At 30.4% G+C, this 8,693-nt stretch overlaps 1 long non-coding RNA gene across 1 annotated transcript; it reads right to left on the reverse strand.

The window, feature by feature from the left end:
• Positions 1 to 3,389: 3,389 nt before the first annotated feature.
• LOC134835574 (uncharacterized) lies at positions 3,390 to 4,415 on the reverse strand. The gene is made up of 3 exons (XR_010162200.1): positions 4,117 to 4,415; positions 3,937 to 4,062; positions 3,390 to 3,648 (listed from the first exon to the last, which is right to left on the reverse strand). It is a non-coding gene; the product is annotated as an uncharacterized LOC134835574 (long non-coding RNA).
• Between the last annotated feature and the right edge of the window lie 4,278 nt (positions 4,416 to 8,693).

Genomic DNA, 8,693 nt, shown 5'->3' on the forward strand with positions numbered 1-8,693 from the left:
TCCACCTATCTCTTTATCAACATAACAACATGCTGTTGATAATAATGAAAAAATGTGCTGTTTCATATGTTCTGTTCTCGCAACGATGCCAAAAAATGTTGCTGAATTTGACAGCCATTTTGCAATATCTTGTAGCTTATTGTAGTCCCTTTACGCGTCGTCTCAAGTGCATCTGCGAAACGAAGCGAGGTGTGTGTAAACAAAGAGTAACAACCATCAATGTGGATGAACGATGGGGAAGGTAAAAAATGTACTTTTACTAAAAAATTTATCTTCTCATTTGAATCGCAAATGGAGATTAATGTTCCTTTTTCGGTGAATAGACGTTCCAACGATGGTGAATCGTGGATGTGCTTTTAAAAATGGGATAAAAATATCAAATGCACACAAGCAAAAATGCAGCTCGCTTGATGCATAAGGGATTTCGAAAGCGCGAGGCTTAGACTTTTATGCATACACGGATTGATAAGTCGCACGTTGCTGCATAAGTGTTCAGTTTTATTTTATTTTTTTTTGTGTTTCATTTCGGCGAATACCGCTATATTGTAAAAGTGCAATAAAATGGATGTACGTCGCGAAAAAATCACATAAAAGACATGCCATCCGTGCCATGTCTCCACATACGAATATCGAGCCAGACCGGCGATGTAGCAATCAAATGGATATTGTATTACCGTGTCGTGTTTCTGGTATTATATTTGCGGATGCATCCAGAGCACTATAATAATGTGCATAAGCAAAGCAAGGCAGTGTAGCACAGAGACACCAAATCAGAATGAACGAAAAAAAATGCAAAAGCCATTATAATCGCGGCGTAAAAGGAAAAAACCATCATGATGATCATCGTCAATACATATAAGAGTGCATCGGAGTGCAACGGCATCATAACATTCGTTTTTACGGACACACTCACACACATATATGATACTTTTTTGGCTGTCCACAATATATCATCATTATGTTTTTTCATCTAGCTACGCGCCATGCACGATATTGGACATAATATTTTATTATTTTTGAAAGTTCATGTACTTGTTCTACACAGGAACTAGCGATGCATCAAGCAAAATAACACATACATATCCCGATTCCTATAAAATAATGCATTTTATATTATATTTTTGTGGAGTACCTACATCATCCTCCTAGGTACTTCATGTTGTGCCCGTCCTATGAAAAATAATATTGAAACCAAAAGCAAGCCACTATTACCACCATATGTGTGTGTTCTTCCAAGCAAAAATGCATTCGTGATAAAATTTTTGGTATAAATAATATGCATCGTGCGTATATTTCGCCGTAAAAAGGAAAGATTTTAATTTTATTTCCGATTTTGATTGGAATATATTGTCTATGTTGAAACTTGTACGAAATTTCACAGACATCTTCTTGTATTTTCATCAAAAAATGATTCAAAAAAAAAATATTTTTTCTTTAGACTAATTTAATAAAAAAAAAATAAAATTAAAGTAATTTATTATAAAATTGTTAAAGTAATAGCCGAAAAAGCGTCTAGAACCAAAAATTGTTTTATATGATGATGAGAACACAATGACGATGATGATGATGATGAAATATACAAATTTATATGGCGATGCCACGTATATATCACACGACTGACGACAAAAGTGGACGGAATGCACTCAAGTGCAATGCAAATACTGCATTTTCAAATGTCCAAAATAAATACAAAAATATGGTTGATGTGTTGTGATTTATTGCACAAAAATTTTACGTTGGACATGAATTTGGAAAGGAGCTTCCCTTAGGAGCAGTGAACGCTGCATATTTATACACTTTGCACACGAGTTGCTGTATATGTATTTTATAAAATATTCTAAAATTTGTTTTTGTCCATTACTGAAATTGATGGATTCGTGCATTTACATTATGTTTCGCCATGTCATACATACACAAATGCATTAAATTTTATTATTTTACTGCTGAGGACAATGCACGTCGACCAACACAATTTGAAAAATTGCGTTTTTCTCACACTTTTGGGCCATAACGATGCATACCTCCCGTGTTCGGCCTCCCACCTACGACCGTAAAAATAAATCGCACTCACATTATTATGATTGACCAAGAATCTCTGTAGAGTTCAATGTAGGTATTATAATTATTTTAATTTTTTGACATCCTCAAGGGGAAAGGAACTACAGTACATCAATTGAATGCATTTTTTGTTCATTGTCTTTTTTATTACATTACACGAAAATCATTTATTCTCTGCCTGAACACTTAACCAAATCAAATAATTTTTAAAACTTACCTTATAAATTTATTCTAGTTCCTAAATGTGCATCATCGGCCAATATTTTAGGTTCTTTGTTGGATGGTTTACAAGATTTTAGCTTTCAACCAAAAACAATTTTATAAATCAGCCAATATAAAAACTAAGCAATCAAAGAAATTTTGGATGTGAACTGCAACAAATCTGAATCAAAACTGATAAATACTAAAATAATTAAAGTGATCTTACCTCAAAAAGTTGTCTTTTTGTATATAACAAGTTTCTTCAACATCTAACTGACAAGAAAGGGCAAATCATTTTCTCATGAATAGAAAACTTGATTTCGTTAATGTTGTTATTCAGATCATCATCTACGCGTAATAAGATAAACAAAGAGCAGAATGTCACAATCTACGTAAACCTTTGATACACAAAGGTGATTCTGTTTTATTTTTACCGTTTCTTCTTGTTATTAAAATCCCTTGTAAAAGACAACTTGACCCTCTATTTTTAAGATGAGATTTTTAGATGGACAGTATCAGAAACCGGTTCCTCAAATAAAAGATTAGAAAAAATATTTTCTTCTAGTTTTAATGGAAAAACTGGTTTCACTTTTTAAGAAGAAGAATATTATCGTGAGAAACTTTTAACGAAATTTTTGACAATTTTTTCTAGCAATGTCAAATAATGATGATGATATCCAATGAGTATAATTAATTTGTCATAAATGACCCAAACCTCTCACTCACATTGTTTTCCATAAAAGTTAATAGTCTATTTTGAAGATCCCATCACCTTGGTTTTGACTTATTGTACCAACAAAATAATAGCAAATCCGAAAAAGGGTCCGATTATAATAAACATAAACCTTTCATCTATTGTTTATATTACTGTTATTCCCGTTTCGGATCCTAAACCAACCCTTTTTAGAAGTGATATTATCTCTTCCTCTTTATTTTTGACTTACATAAATATCATGTTCTTTGAATATGATGATGTTTATATTATTTTATAGAAAATAATTGCCTCAACTTTTTACCAATGTCCCGTGCTCTTTCGTACCCTTTTACGATTTTTAACGCGTGTTCTTTCGTGTGTCATACTCTTGACCTGACCAGTTTCGTACATTATCATTAAAAGTTTAGATTCACCTTGTCTTTTATTTGCTCAAAATATTTAAATAGTTTTACAAGAGATATGTTTCTGATGACAAATAAGTGGAAGTATCAAGCACACCTTAGTAAATATTATGATTCCTTACAGACAAACTCACATTCTGATTTTAATGTGAATCTATTAGCACCTCTGCAATTGTTGTCCACTATCGGTACGCATTCGTTTGATTTTTCATCAAATCTGAATGCAGCAGTAGTTCTGAAACAGTCAGTTGGTCTATCCTTACATGGATTGTACTGTAATTAAATGAAAATTTATCAGGCTTCTTTAAATTTATTCTATAATTATTTATTCTATTTAATTTATTCTATATGAAAAAATAAATAATTTAAAATTAGTTTTAGAGTATTTCAAGTTAAAAATATGAACAAAAAAAAAATTGAAAATATTTTGGAAGGAAGAAAATACATTAAAATTTTTCATTTTTTAAGAAATTTTCAATTTTTTTACTGTTGTTTAGTTGCAAAAAGAATTCTAAATAAATAAGAGCTTAAAATTAAAAAGGAAATATATTCAGTACTTACGAATGTTTCTTTTGTTACATTCGGTACTTTGGTAGTTTTTGTTGTAAATTTGGTTTCAGCTTTTTTGTTGGGTTTTTCTGTGGTTGTATGTTCTTTCTTGTGACAAATTCTAGTAATCTTTTCCATCTAAATAACCGAAAAATTGAAATTTTACTCAATTCAATTTTTATACTTTCTTACCTCGATATTGCTTTTTCTATTATGATTTCTATTGATAACTTTAGAGCATCGCCAAAGACACTCTGATTTCATGTGAAAACGATTACGACCTCTGCAATGTTTGTCTGTAACAGCTACACATGTATCGTTATCTCTTATGTATCGAAATGAATGATTTATAGCACAATTATTAGCTTCATCATTTCTTGGTTCAATACAAGCAGCAGGAAGTTCTACTGAAAAATCTTTTGCGAGTTCTTGTTTGCCATAAATTTGATTTGTAAGAACGAATATCCAGATTATATATATTGTAACTTTGATCATCGTGTAAGAGTGTAAGAAAACTGGCCGATTTTCCATGCCTCACATAAATTTATAGAAAGTTCATTTTAAAAAATTAGAAATTACAGAATATTCAATTAAAAATGTTCGATTCTGCTTCATTGCATTTTTATTGAGTCAAGTAGAGTCATGACTAAACCAGTTTGCTAAGCATTTATCATCAGGTCATCCGTTTATTCAATGCGTGTAGATACCTATATTTTTTCAACAGAGAAACACAAAACTAATATTTAATTAAGATCTTTTGGGATAAATTTTAATATACGCATTCTATAGACGGAAAGAAGCAAAAAAAAAAAAAAAAAGAATATCAAATAAAGATAAAAAACATCAGTTTAATTTCCTGGACTCTTTTAAGTGTCTCTCGTTATAGCATACAGTTTTGAACAATATAGTTCATTATATTGTTGACTTGACTTTTTGACTGTCTGTCGGAACGAATGAATAGCACATGAAAATGTCAAATACCAGCAGCAGTAATACTATATTATTTGTTTAAATGTAAAAAGGCGTAAAAATAACATGAGAAGGAGAATGCGAAGAAAATGTATAAAGGATGATGATGATGATGTAATTAAATATTTAATTAGAAAAAGGTTGTAAAAAGCGGAACTTGAAGTCTGAAATATAAAAAAAATAATATAGCTTTCCTTCCGATAAAACAATTATTAAAAGACGCATAAAAATGGAGATTACACATAGCTCATCCATAAAAATAAACTATTCTGTCATCATGGCACCAGTTCTTGTCTTATTTGCATTTAAATAAACATGACGCCAAAGCATTAATTAAGAATCAGTCTGACAACGTTCATGTTAGTTGGGATAAAAGTCATCTAACATAGCTTGAATGTAATAAATTGAGATGAGAAACATAAAAAAATTAAAACGAACCCCTTTCTTTTATCGGCATGTCGCCTCGCATGTGAAACGGTAACAAGTGAGGGAATGAAAGGGTTTAGGGTTACAAAATAATGAGAAAAATGTCTTCTCAATCAAGTAGAGTAAACAGACGATATTGATTGATTAGAGAAAAAGCGTTAGGCTTGTCTCATTTACATACTTGCAAAAAATGTGTTTTATTAAAATATTTTCAATTTCATGTTCCAACAAAAAAAAAACTCATTCTACTATAAAAAAATATTAAAACGTACATTAAATTTTTCTGGGAAATTAAAAAAAGAGTTTCATTTATTATACAAAAATTGAAGAGCCTTAGGTTATTTTTGATGCACTGAAAATTTATATTTTAGCATATGCTAAAAGTTCATTACCTATGTGCAAAGTAAAATTTTCCAGTTCTGTAAGCAACTATTTTGAGGCTTTATTATCATAAACAAGCCAAGTATATGTTAAAATAAAGTTTAATTTTGAGAGAGAGAGAACGAGAACGAATTTTAGTTTGAAAAAACTCATCATTCAACTTAAAACTTTATGTATGACTTGTTGGTTATTTGTTCATAAAAGCACCAAAAATAACAAACTTTTAAACGGTACTAAGGGTTTGTTGAATGCATCATGATATTTCTCGAGCATCTAAAATGAGTAAAAAAGTTTGAGAATAATTTTGATAGCCTGCGCGCAAAATTGAATTAAACGAGATTGAAAAGCATTCGTTTCAAACAGCTTAATCGCATTTCAAAAATATCTGGTTTTTTCCGGATTTTTCAAAATTTTCCACGAAATCTTACTCTTACTTAATAATCGGATGTCCACAAATATTTTTTCTGTTTTCTACAAAAGACATCAACTTTTCTCATAATTAAAAGTTAAAAATCATAGAAACAGACGATATAAAATAACACATTTTTTTATAAATTTGAAATGCGGTTAAAAAAAAACTCAAAATACATGTTAAATATATTGAATTAAATTTCAAACTGACAACAAACTCATTAGAGTTATTTTTTATTTCGTCCACAATTATCAACCTAATCAGATTAAGTATTTTCTGTCTTTCATTGTCCGTTTTTGTCGTATAATGATGCAAATCCAATAAACCATATATCCCTCTCATACATCCCTTCTTCGCAATCTAAAAAGCGAGTCACTAAAAGCAAATATGCATCTTAAAATTTTTGATGTAAATAAATTGGTTTATCAAGTTAATAATTTGGCCATGGACCATGTCTCTGGTGCTTCATACATGACGCTTCATACCAAAAGATTACATCACATTTGTTTGTTCCTACTCCATTTATAATCAACTAATTGAATTGAATAGTAATTTTGACAAGAACAAAATTTTTAATAACATAAAACTTGATGTAAAATGTCTATGTGTTGTAAAATTTTAGTTTCATGGACGAAAGATATGCTCAAGTCAGTTTTGCAGTTTTGGACTTTTCTAATTTCATTTCATGCATGTGTGTAGCAGTGGTTTTTTCCATGTCTGTCGTATGTGTGGATGACCATTAGTTACTGCTACACGACTTTTTCCAGCAGAAAGGGTATTTACTATTCAAATATTTGTTATAAGGTGAAATGACAAGTAAAGTAAGGTACGGCAGGCGGAAATTTCGAAAAATTTCTCATTCCACACGTCAATCTTCTCCATATATGGTGCGTGTCATATATTTCCCAATATGTGTAAGAAGAATATTGTGAGTTAGGAAATGTTAGCATTTGCCATGCTTAGAAAATATAAAGTTGATGGCAGAAAAGTTTTATAGATATTATAAAATAAACGCCCTTTCACATCCATAAATACTTATATTAATGTGTGTAGAGCAAAAGAGAGTGTACTACAGTAATTAAAGGGGTTTTATTATAGCACATTTTCTCTATACACAAACTTTTATACGAATATAAATATGAAAGTGGTTTCTATTATACCGAGAAAATATGGCGTGTATTCGTATACGTGTAAAAAGAGAAGGAGGGTGGATGGAAAATAAATTACTTGTGAGCCTATCTAAAAATTTCACCCACTTCTTTTTGAAATCCTTACATTATATGCTACGTTGTATGATATGTATCAGGCATATATGAATATCTAATGACTGCTAGGGGGTTACTTTATACAATAAAAGTGTTTTTCGGCAAAGCAAGGCGTATTTCAATAGTTAATGTCTCATGTGAATGTAGTATGAGTTGCTACATTAGGGATGACGGAACTCCAACTGAAAAATATTTTATGTCCGTAAGAAGTAGAAAATTATCTTGCACCCGTAATACATTATAATTAATATTTTTGAAAATTTGCTCAAAACTTTTTGTGTGAAAGTTGTCATGAAACAATATCTAATATTTCTGTGAATATATTTTAGGCTCTTGTTGGCATGGTATGCTGACACCTTCACATAAGACATCAGCATCTTTCTTTATTTTATTCTCTATTATACAAATATAAAGTTACTAATATATTTTTTTATTCAAAATACTCCATTCAAAATTCAATCAAATGTACTATTTCTATTCCTTTGATTGTTTAGTCAAGCACACGCCACTAAAAATTTATTATACAAACCATCATTAAAGTCTTTACGATATTAAAATAAAAGCAAAGTGGAAGGGGGAAGAATTGTGGGTGGCTTGGTTTTGATCCCATTATCCTCATCTTTTTTCATCATGTATACATCATACCTTCCATAGCCCATTTATTTACGTTTTACAGAAAATAAATGATGTTGTTTATACAAAGGCATTTGTTGTTTCTACACAGATAACTGTACACGAAATAAAAAGAAAAAATCTAGGGATCTGGAAAGAGTCATATCCTTTTTTGGGTGTCAAATAAAAGCTGAACCAAAAACAAGGGTTATGAGAAAATGTTTTTTAATACCACAGAGTGTGCTTTGAATTAGAATGAGCTAATTTATTACTTGATGCTTGGCTTTTGTACATACTATACACTAATATCGTAGGAGGATGGATCTTGGGATAATCGAAAAAGGTACGTGATAAATTATTTCAATCCAACCTTTTTTTAAAGAAAAGGCACAAAATTGGGCATACGGAGACAGAGAGTGATTAAATGCGTTTGCGTATCACAACTAGAGATTTATGGACTTACTTAAAAGAATTTACTTTTATTATTTTTCGCCCTTCACTTTTAAAACATGAGAAACAAACGCCATTTTGACAATTACTTCTATTTTATCTAAATGCTAGAAACAATTGTTATAATAATAAGAACTAAGTACAGAAAAGCTAAACCTAAATTATGTTCATCATTTAAGGATAATTTTTGTAACAATTATGATTGAAGATAATGAGATGGAAAAGACAAGAGGATGGAAGTAATTAGATCATGT

Source organism: Culicoides brevitarsis, chromosome 3, assembly GCF_036172545.1.
Source record: "Culicoides brevitarsis isolate CSIRO-B50_1 chromosome 3, AGI_CSIRO_Cbre_v1, whole genome shotgun sequence".
NCBI lineage: Eukaryota > Metazoa > Arthropoda > Insecta > Diptera > Ceratopogonidae > Culicoides > Culicoides brevitarsis.